The sequence below is a fragment of the Haliotis rubra genome, unplaced genomic scaffold (assembly GCF_003918875.1).
Source record: "Haliotis rubra isolate DU_JTF1 unplaced genomic scaffold, ASM391887v1 Scf58, whole genome shotgun sequence".
NCBI lineage: Eukaryota > Metazoa > Mollusca > Gastropoda > Lepetellida > Haliotidae > Haliotis > Haliotis rubra.
In genome coordinates, this window is record NW_025767279.1 from 1406263 (window position 1) to 1418422 (window position 12160).

The 12160-nt window shown below is 37.6% G+C and overlaps 1 long non-coding RNA gene across 1 annotated transcript; it reads right to left on the bottom strand.

The window, feature by feature from the left end:
* Positions 1-5695: 5695 nt before the first annotated feature.
* LOC124254738 lies at positions 5696-8119 on the bottom strand. The gene is made up of 3 exons (XR_006892540.1): positions 7665-8119; positions 5997-6093; positions 5696-5786 (listed from the first exon to the last, which is right to left on the bottom strand). It is a non-coding gene; the product is annotated as an uncharacterized LOC124254738 (long non-coding RNA).
* Between the last annotated feature and the right edge of the window lie 4041 nt (positions 8120-12160).

Genomic DNA, 12160 nt, shown 5'->3' on the forward strand with positions numbered 1-12160 from the left:
CTGTGCTTAGTTTCTGGCCTTGCCGTTATGAATATGGTGTCTTAAATTAAAGATTCTTTCCCGCAGTACAGTACAAGGATGGGTGGACCAAGTTCCCCAGCCGCTGGGCTGAGTTCGATCCCTGAATCTACAGAATTATGATGGTTGACCGTCGCGTTTTTCATGAACCATGCATGGAATTACCACTCTCCAGACAGGAATTTCTCCGAACAGAATAAATGTACGTTTTCTAAAATTCATTTTCGCAACACAGATATCTGTGACGGAGATTTGGTTCAGAAACAGTTATTTCATCTCCCTCTAAAATACAAAGCATTTTTGTGCAATTGCTTGTTCCTAAAAGTGAGTGAGTTAAAATGTATCGTCACATTGTCCCTAAAAGAAAAATGGAAAATACATAAAAGTATTTTGTAGCAAAGGCAGCAATTCAAGGAGTATGGATATAAAGAACAATTGCTGGAATCGGTAAATATAATTTCTTCATGGCCATGTTCATCTTCTCATCTCAATAAACACACGTGCCATTGTGAAAAATGGAAGTTCGACAACTGGTAGTCTTGACCATGGACATTGTGTACCCCTCTGATTAGTGTAAATTGGAACGGCTCCCACGACCAAAAGATCTGAACGCACATGCCATTCAGAAAATGGTCAAATGTAACATGTTATATTTTGGAGTACACTTTCACAGTAAAGTACAGATTCCAATACATTTTGGGTTGAGTGCCACCCGGGATTTGAACTCGCAGGCCCAACAGAAGTACTATAATCTGTACTTTATTGAGAAAGTGTAATCCCAAATATAACGTGTGTTATACCCATCTTAATGCTTGTACAATGCAAAGACTGAAAGAAAATCGGGGAATCTGAACACCTTAGAAAAGAGTGAATGAGTTTAGTTTTACGCCGCACCCAGCAATATTCCAGCTATATGGCGGCGGTCTGTACATAATCGAGTCTGGACCAGACAATCCAGTGATCAACAGCATGAGCATCGATCTGCGCAACTGGGAACCGATGACATGTGTCAACGTAGTCAGCGAGCCTGACCACCCGATCGTACGACAGGCATGGGTTACTGAAGATCAATATTCTAACCCGGACCTTCACGAGTCCTTAGACAAGAGGATCAACTGGATTACAAATGTGAAGCCCATGTGCAACTGATCTATGTATATTCACGAACGGGGGATTGCCGCGAAATCAGTCGCATATGGCACATTTCACACAGTCATTAACAATCGCAATGGCTGCATGTTTTTTTATCTTTAACAACTGAAGGTAAATCACCATACTATGGACCATAGGGACTTACGGTACATTTGCTTCCTGCATGGGCCCTAGCTGGATTTACACATTCCCCTCAGCCGCTGGCGATGGAAGGGAAATTTAGCCATAATTTAAAATAACAAATATTCTACGTTTAAAAAAGCGTGGTTGAGCTAAATTAACCTTGAAAGTTTTGTGACTTAGATTTCCTCTCAGAGGCCAATAATTTTACGATACTTTAACCCCCTTTGAAGATGCAGCCACTAACAATCGCAGTTTGCTAATTTATACTGCCATTAATAATGAAATGACATTTATCTATTTACAAAACATACTGATCAACATTTATCTAATAATTGCATTTCTTTTAAACATTCTAAAATTAAATGAAATTTACATTATAAAAGATCCTTCATTGTTTTGACACTGAAATAGTTATCCCTTGTGATGGAAGGACATGCTTGAATGTGATTCCCTCATCGCAAGGGATGCAAAATGGAGCATCCTCACCTTTAAGTCAATACTCATGTGTATTCGTCTTAGACTGACCTCTTCAAATCTGGACTGACAACCCGAGTAGGTGTAACAAATATAAGGTTTATTTCATGTAATTTATTGATACCTACTTGGGTATCCCACTTCTGCATCAGATCACGGATGTAGGTTCTAATGCTAGCTTTGTAATCAGAGTATGGGATAAGAAGTGGTGTCACAGATTTGTTCAGTGCTGCCTTGGCAGCAAAATAAGCCATTGTGTTTCCAGAAATGCCAACATGGTTGGGTAACCAACAAAAGACGATGTCGCATTGGCCAGTAGCAATATCCTTATACAATTCAATACTTTCTATTAATCGGAAAAGGATTATGAATTGTTTATATTTATGGTGTTTATTAGTATATTTTTATGGCGTTAGCTTCTGCTGCGAAAATAGAGCGCTAGCTGTTATCAGGTAATATATTTCTTAAGTGACTAAATTTATCCATGTCAATTGTTGGATCAACATTCTGGACACAAACTTCAAATTTAATTCTTCTAGTCTTGGACACAGGATCACTTGTGTAATCATCCTCATTCTCAGCTTCTTGTGGTGTCTGCTGGTCTTTGTTAACATTTGTGAGACCAGAAGATACCAATAATGGTTGGTCAAAAGACACAGTCCGAATTGCAGTTTTGGATGTAGATGAAGGAGACAATAACTTATCTTCCTGTGGCACCCTGGAAGATTTGACCACATCATGTGACACACCTAAATTGTCTTCCTGCAAACTTGTGTTTTGTGAAGGAGGAGGGTCATCTGACTTATCTTCATTTGTTAACCGTTCCCATACTTCAGGATCCTCATTAGCACACATACACTCCCGGTTTTCCTGCTCCTTTACGTCTCTGTAAAGATAATTATTGTTCTTCAACCATTTCAATCCAAGAAGTACTTTGTGTGGTCTGATATACTCACAATTATGGTGACTTTTATACTTTATTTTCGGTTTCAGCTTTAATGCAATCAAGCCTGCCTGATTCGGTGTTTTGGGTAGCTCAGAACAAACAGTTTGTTCATTAACAGGTATGTTGACAACAGATCCTTTGATAGCAATTTGTTTGCCCTTAGGAAGTGCTACCAACTTCATGAATGGGTATCTTCGAGAAAGAAGGCGTCTTTCCAAAGGTACAAGATCTTTCAATTCAGGTGGTTGTTCTGTAACTTGAAGATCATTACAAAGAGCCTGAGGAGGTATTTTGGCTTTCTGAATATGAGAAATGCAAGTTGAACAGATCCATTCCAATCCTCCCACTGAAGATCTTCCGGTCACACATTTATTGATAATATCCTCTTTAGAAGACCTCTTAAGTTTGCTGGTGACTCTCTACACACTTCTTCTGTATAGAACTCTCCTGCAACAAGTGCATATGTAGTTCGGAAAGTTGAGGATGTCCTTAAGAAAGCGCTTTAAACAATCTTCCCTTAAAGTCATTTTGGATTTACTTTCCTTGTCTGATTGATTATTTTCAGGTTGTTTCTTCTGTTTGTTTTTTCGAACTCTTTCTTCCTGTTCCTTTCCTTTTCACTCATTTGTTGTTTTGTGTCTTCTGTCAGTGTAGCTATTTTTGTGGTTCTGCAACTAGCTTTTCTCTTCTTTTCTTTCTCCAACATTACTATCCTTGCATCCTCTGTCAGTGATGCTTTCTTTGTGGCTCTGCATCTAGCTTTTCTCTTCTTTTCTTTCTCCAACAGTTCTATCCTTGCATCCTCTGTCAGTGATGCTTTCTTTGTGGCTCTGCAACCAGCTTTTCTCTTCTTTTTTTCTCCAACATTTCTATCCTTGCATCCTCTATCATTGAAGTTTATTTGTGGCTCTGCAACTAGCTTTTCTCTTCTTTTCTTTCTCCAACATTTCTATCCTTGCATCCTCTGGCAGTGAAGCTTTCTTTGTGGCTCTGCAACTAGCTTTTCTCTTCTTTTCTTTCTCCAACATTTCTATCTTTGCATCCTCTGTCAGTGAAGCTTTATTTGTTGCTCTGCAACTAGCTTTTCTCTTCTTTTCTTTCTCCAACATTTCTATCCTTGCATCCTCTGTCAGTGAAGCTTTATTTGTGGCTCTGCAACTAGCTTTTCTCTTCTTTTCTTTCTCCAACATTTCTATCCTTGCATCCTCTGTCAGTGAAGCTTTCTTTGTGGCTCTGCAACTAGCTTTTCTCTTCTTTTCTTTCTCCAACATTTCTATCCTTGCATCCTGTGTCAGAGATGCTTTCTTTGTGGCTCTGCAACTAGCTTTTCTCTTCTTTTCTTTCTCCAACATTGATATCCTTGCATCCTCTGTCAGTGAAGCTTTATTTGTGGCTCTGCAACTAGCTTTTCTCTTCTTTTCTTTCTCCAACATTTCTATCCTTGCATCCTCTGGCAGTGATGCTTTCTTTGTGGCTCTGCAACTAGCTTTTCTCTCTCCGACATTTCTATCTTTGCATCCTCTGTCAGTGATGCTTTCATTTTGGCTCTGTAAGGTTTTATTCGCTGCCGTTCTTTCTCACAAATTTGTTGACTTGTGTCTTTAGTTTATGAAGTCCTTTTGGATACTTGAAACCTTTGTTCGCCCTCCCGTTGTTTTTCTCGAATGTTTTTCTTTGTCAAGTCAGCCTTTGACACTTCCTGGTTTCCACTTTCACACACAATAACATCAATTCTTCTCTTTAAACGTTTTTGTATTGGAAATCCTCTGATAATGCCTTCAATCAGACAGTCATGGAGATGTTGTCTCATTCTTGTGACATCCAAAAGAACCGAGTGTGCGTGGACTCCACTGAGGAGGTTGAAAGCATTGGCGATAGCAAAAAAACCCACAGAGAACACTACAGCCTTGAGATTGAGCCATGGTATACTTTATGCGTGTGATACATACATTGAAGTACATAAGTTTCATTTGTCCCCCGATGGCTTTTAAATGAAATATGCTTAGCAGACTGTCATAGACATAGAGCTGACCACTGATTTGTGCAAACACTAGATAATGACCATTTCCATAATGAATTTGAACAGCATCTGCATCCAACGTAATGGGTGCATTTGGTAAAACACTGTGTTCACTATCTAAAGCGTAGAGTCGAGATGGTAATACCAATCCATAATTAGGTTGGAACTGAGCTGCCAGTAGGTAGTTTGCATAATCCAATAATTGTATGTCCAGTTCACCATCCAGAACACTCTGTGGATTTAGTCCACTGAAGATTGCTAACTGCAAATCATCACTCTGTAAAACAAAATGGAAAAACATATCATGCTTATTTTCACTTTTTGATATAAATGTATATACTTGTTTTCATTATTAATTGATCTCAAATAATCAGTAGAAAATTAAGGAAAGAAAGAAACATGACATACAGTTTTACCAGTTTATTGCTTTTCCAAACATATATTCTTCAAAAGACAACAGCTACTGATTAAAGTTCACCCCAAACATATATTCTTCAAAAGACAACAGCTACTGATTAAAGTTCCAGTTACCATGAAACAATAACACTATTAACAGTATGATTGCTGGAGTAAGAGTACATGCCAGTAGTATACATACATGACTGGGTGTCACAGTACAACAGCTAGTTTGGAAAGGTATCTCTGGGTTTTCGTTGTCATAAGCAGGGATATTTCTGAAATTAACACTGAACATATACTTTGCATTCAGTAAGAAAACTTGTTCACTCTGAGCAATTAAATTGTCACAATTTAAAAGAATCTGTATCAACTTCTTAGTCATTATTATTACGTGAACATGGCATGAAATGAACGGGTAGTCCACAAACTTAATTTTCAGTAAACTTGAAGTTCGTACACCAGAGTGCTACATTCCCAAAGCAAATTTAGATGACAATGATAAACAAATCCAAGAAACCAGTTATGAATATATAATCGATATGAGTAAATGCCACAATGCCTACCGCTCAGCTGAAGTTTTCTCTTGATGGTACTCCTTCATTTGAGCCAGTCTGGCTCGCCGACCCTTCCTTCTGACCTTCGGCATGATCAGTACTAGTAACCTGCAAAGACATTAGGAGTTCTGGGGGAAGTTAATCAAAGACTTAGTAGAACCATAAGTAGTAATTGTACAATTTATCCATGTGTTACTCTAAGGTATTCTAGGGAAGAACTAAATAATTTGTGTTAGGGTTTTAGATACGACATAGTGAAAGAATATTTTCTTGTACTTTTAGAGTACTTTACATGAGATAAATTTGTGACTAACAATAATCGTCTTGCAACACTGTGATGAGGCACACAACTCAGGATCAGACACAGCAGATAGTCGTAACAGCAATCATCCACACAAGTCGGCAATCTGAAACAAACTTTATTGTTTTGAAACTGATACATTAAAACAACATTATCCTTCTTGTGAAGTAAGTATCAGTCTACTGTGAATATAAATGAAATAAACACATTATCTTAGTACAACAAAACCACAGTTCACTGTGAATTTAAACACTTATAAGCATAAGATCTTAAGAGTTTAGACTACTAAGCTTGAAAAGTATATCTTTTGTGTCATCTTATGACTAATGGGTAACACATTAACAAATCTTTACTGAACACAACTAAAGTTTGTAATGAAACATTAACATAAGATTATGGATTAACAGTAGATTATCCAGATCCATGTCTTTTGTCTTCAGTGTTCTAATTATCATTTGTATCCGTCTGGTTAGCATATGTGGCAGATCCTGTTTGAGATAAGAATGAGTCATCAGTAGAAGGATCTGGAGCTGACAACAAGACATCATCTTGTGTTGGATCCTTGGCTATAGTAGCAGCAGGTCTCTTACTCAGTTCATTACGGAGGTACTGCTGTGTCCTCTCCATGTTAACGATCCGCCTTTCAAGGACAGTTATCCTTTCAATAGCCATTGCAAACTCCTGATCAACTTGGGAGATGTCTCTTGGCAATGTGCTTCTGAGGGTTGACAGTTTCTCCAAGGCTTGAGATAAATGCTGAATTCCATTATCATATGAATTAGACCTGGCCTGACCAAATTATAGAGTGATGCAGATATTTGAGTGTCAATGTCATCCAGTGATGAAAAATAAACCCTCGGCCACTCAAGTAAGGTTTGTCTTCCGTCTCCCAGCAGCATGCTTCTCAGGTGTACTGATCGGACTTGTGAACCTGGGCAGCTTCTCGGGTGTACTGATCGGACTTGTGTACCTGGGCAGCTGCTCGGGTGTACTTAATCCCTGGTCTGTACCAGACCTCTTTGTTGGTGTGGAACTCATGACATCAAATTGTAAACTTGTCTCCTGGGTAGAAGCAAAACTCTATGTCGTCCTACTATAATAACTATAACTGGATTGTTTACCAGTGCATGGCCCACTAACAGAAATATTCCACTGAATGTAACCATTTCAGTGAGTTATAACTTTTCATCTATATTAAATCAATAATTCCTGAAAGGTAAAATACTATAAGATTCTAATCTACGGAGTGTATGTAGTAGCTACAGCACTATGACTATGAGAGGATGCATCTGCAAAGTGAAGATAGTTAGTGCAACAGGCATCGCTAATGTGACTGCTACTGGAAGCAACATGCTGATCTTATCTAGGATTAGAAGGAGAAACATGCATATGATTAATGGACAGCCCTTTAGCCATGAAAAGCAAGACATGAAGCTAGCTGTTTTACTCAGGTGATGCTATATGGGAATACTTAAAGGGATTGAAGTGGACAATAGTAAGTTTTGAAGGGAATACAAGCAAACCAAAAGCACAACAGGGGTGTTCAGAGACACGAGCTGGGTGAAGGTTTACCACAGGGTGAATGGTGCAAGAGTATGGGAGAATGAGCTACACAGACTACAGCTACACAAAGCCACAAGTCTAGTGCAAGTTCACACAAACACAGAAAATGATTACCTTGTAATGTTGGTCTTGCTGTTCATGTTACCGGCACTCACTACGAGGAAGTTGGCTGCCAGGAGTGCCACTGCAGGTGTTCATTTCGTTACCACAAAAAAATGACACATTCATGGATTGACAATCACATCTTTAATAATCAGGAAAATATCAAGAGAGAAAACACAAAAGAAGTTCATATATATTCATTCATTTCAGACAAAGTTTTGAAAATTGTTGACGGGTTAGATAACACAACGTATTATCATATAAAGATCAATAATTGAACAAAATTCACGAACAAGTTCAATAAACATCTATGCAACTATGACATACACACCTTTCGAGTTTAAATGAAACATGTATAAGCTTAATCAATTCTGTTAAGCAGTTTTTGTGGAGAAGTGGATGGACTTAATCCCCTATTTCACTATCATCAGAGAGAAATTCAGGAAAATGTATCTAAGTTAAAAATTCTCTAAACATACAAAAAATTATAAAATGCGAAAACAAAATATGAGATGCACACCTTTAGAGTCTCTATAAAAGATATATGTAAGCTAAATGAGTTGTGTGCAGTGTTTTTTGAAGAGAAGTGGATAAAGTACACCCCCTGTTGTAAGGGACGAACTGGATGAATAGAACCAAATTCAACTAAGTTCAAACATCTGTAGAAGTGACAAAATTAAGAAATTGGATGAACAAGGTATGAGATGCACACCTTTAGAGTTCCAATGAAACACACGTAGAAGCTCAAACAATTCTGTTTAGCAGCTTTTGTGGAGAAGTGGATAGACTTCACCCCCTACAACACTATATTCAGAGAGAAATTCAACAAAATTTATCTAAGTTCAAACGGCATTAAAATTTGAAAAATAATTAAAATACAAAATCAAAATATGAGATGCACGCCTTTAGAGTCCCTATAAAGCACATGTGTAATCTAAATGAATTCCATAAAGTAGTTTTTGAGGAGAAGTGGATAACGTACATCCCCTGTTGGATGGAACGAACACTGGCTGAATGGAACAAAATTCAACTAAGTTCAAACATCTGTAAAAGTGACAAAATTTAGAAATTGCATAAAAAATGGATGAAATGCACACCTTTAGAGTCCCTAGAAAAGACATGTAGAAGTTCATTCAATTCTGTTGAGCAGTTTTTGTGGAGAAGTGGATAGACTTCATCCCCTATTACACTATCATCATAGAGAAATTCAGCAAAATGTACCTAAGTTCAAATGTCTCTAAACTTACAAAAAAAAAACAATAAAAAATATGAGATGCACACCATTAGAGTCCCAATAAAGCCCATGTATAAGTTCATTGAATTCCACAGAGCGGTTCTGGTGGAGAAGTGGACAGAATACATTCTAGATAGATATTTTTCAAGGTCACAGCAAAAATCTGAGGGTTTTGCCAATATAAAGATTGTTAGCGCGATAACCCAAGAATGAATTGACAAATCTTAGCTAAATGACGAAAATGATATTCGTCCTGATATATAATCGATATCAACTGTCCTCTGTATCATGTCTTTTCGCAAATATCTTTTGAGGTTTAGATATGCATACATATAAAGTGGGGTAGGGGTGGGTTTCTAACGGGTATATCTAACACACTTGCATGCATGTAGAGTCGGAGAGGTGGGTGGGTGTTCTAACGGGTATAACTACGAGGGACGTTCAAATAGCAGTCAGCCTCACCTAGAATATGATACAAATGCAGCTGTTTTTATGTTTTATTTTTCTACATATTATCTGTCAGCCTCAAGCAAATTGGTTTTGCTATGTTGAAGCCTCACGATCCCCATTTTGTGAGACTTGGTATCTTGGCTTGGTACTCCCCCAAAACGTAAAATCTACAATAAACTGCATCACAAACTTCAGGAAACAAAATATGCTATGTTTGAGATTGGTAGAAGTCGGCTAGAATAAAACTTAGATATTAAACTGCACAAAAAAGCAATTCCAAAACTACAATCGCTTGCTCAAATGACTCCCCATTCTGTTTACTGAAAGAACTCGAGAAAGAAATGATGGATTTTGTTCAAATTTGGTACCAAGGTTTATTGACTGGAGATTGGAGATTTACCGACACCATTTGAATTTAGTGACCTTGAGGTCATTTTAAAGGTCACAGCGAAGGTGTAACAGTTTTGCACATGCCAAGCTTGGTAGCCGCGTACTCAGGAAAGTATTAATTATAGATTTTGATCCAATTTTATATCAAGGTGTATTGGCGGGATTCCCCCAACACCAATTGATTGGGAAACTTGTGCTCATTGTAAGTTCACATTGTGAAAGTGCTAAAAGCAGCTATGTTGAGATGGAACACCCGGGAGATTTGAAACTCCGACCTATAATTGCAGGACCAGCGCGTGCTACACATAGACTCAGTAATTTCATTGATATTTTATAGAAACCAATCTCATCAAATGTTACAAGTTTTACTCGTGACACCATGCATTTCCTTTCCTCCTTACCACAAAACGTTAATGAAACAAGCAAACTTGTAACTTTTGATGTAAACAAATTGTATTCAAATATCCCACATAGCCTAGGAATTAAAGCGTTGGATTATTGGTTCAACCGTTGTGAAGAACACATACCTGAGCGAATTTCAAAATCATTCATTTTGGAAAGCGTTGAATTCATCTTAAAAAACAATATTTTCTTTTTTGACGATAAGTACTATAAACAGATTAAAGGAACAGCCATGGGAACCAAAATGGCGCCGACTTATGCGACGCTTGTCTTAGGATATCTGGAGGAAAAGTTCAAGCATAAAAGCAGTCAAATTCTTGGAGAGGATGTTGCCCATTATTTCATGGAAAATTGGAAAAGATTTCTAGACGACTGCTTCATAATTTGGCCATTTTCTGAGGAGAAATTAAATACATTTTACGAACTATTAAATAGCATGGACGAAATTCTTGTTTTCACCATGGAGGCAGATGAAACTAAAACAGCTTTCTTAGACATAATGGTCATCAAATCGGGGCGGAAATTGGACACAGATATCTTCTACAAACCTACAGATACAAAACAATATTTAAACTTCAAATCTTGTCATCCGAGCCACACCAAAAAAAGTCTTCCATATAACCTGGCACGAAGAATATGTACAATAGTTTCAAACCAGGACACCCGCAATCAAAGACTGAATGAACTTAGGATGTTTTTACTATTACGGGAATATCCAAAATCTCTTGTTGAAGACGGAATAAATAAAGCTTTACAGCTTAATAGAGAAGATCTTTTGACAGGAACGATGAAACACCAATGAGGAAAAAGTAATTGCTTTTTTATCTACTTATAATCCGTTGAACCCAAATGTGTTCCAGAACATAAAAACAAATATGTGCATCTTAGAACAAGATGAAAAACTGAAATCAATGCTGAAATCTAGAAAAATAATAAATAGCAAAAGACAAAATCAGAATCTTAAAAAGATACTAACAAAAGCCAAATTTATTTTAAAGAAACAGAATCAAATCCTACTGTGTCTAGATGCAACAGAGGTAACTGGAACGTGTCGACATATTGTTGAAGGACACTCTGTAACTTTCACGAGACACGGAGAATTCTATGTAAAACAGAATTTTGACTGCTCTTGCAAAAAAATAATATATGTTATAACATGCATAGGCTGTAATGAACAGTATATTGGTCAATCAGAAAATTTAAGAGCCCGGGTTCGTGTCCACAAAGAACAAATAAAGTGTCCTGAAACCAGATGTATCCCACTATAAATTAACACTACTTCATAGACAAGTTAAAACCAATGTTAAACCATTGCCAGCTGTGACCTTGTCGCTCTAGAATGTTGTCCCTATTGTGACGTCACAATATATATGTAATGAAGTCATACTGTAACCGCTACAATCTCCCTGAAGAGTAAAGAACGAAACATGTTGGAGAAAAAGGCATTCTGTTTTTATTCATCAATGTAATATATATATTTATAGCTAAAATACTTGGAATTATCATGAAACGGCCCTCCCATTATCAGAAATTTGCGGGCCGCTGCAAATAATATTGGACCGCTCAACCTTAACGACGGGCCACTATCAGTTCTGTTGTCAAGTGACGTCATATTGGATGCGTCGCTTCATTCGACATTGGCTTTGGACTGCCAGATATTCTGGGTCAAACAAGTCAAAGCAACCCGAATTCCCGCTTTAAACAGTGGTAATATTGGCTTTCTTGCTGGTGCTAACCTTAACAATTGCACTCTTAACGTTGTTGTTGGACCAAAACCGGACACTGACATGGTCTGGCATGTTGCAGGCTATGGTCTTGTCAAAGGCCAAGGTCGAATATCGTCACTTTCTGTTGTGACGTCACTTGAATTGTTCGATGACGTAATTGCATTCACGCAGTCAACCGAGTCAGAAGTTGGTTTTGAGTAAACTTACAGTCAAATTCCTTCATTGTTTCCTTTTTCTTTTCAACACAGATTCCATGTATTTTAGCAATAATAACGGTAATGCTATTTTTGAGGGCATTATCATTT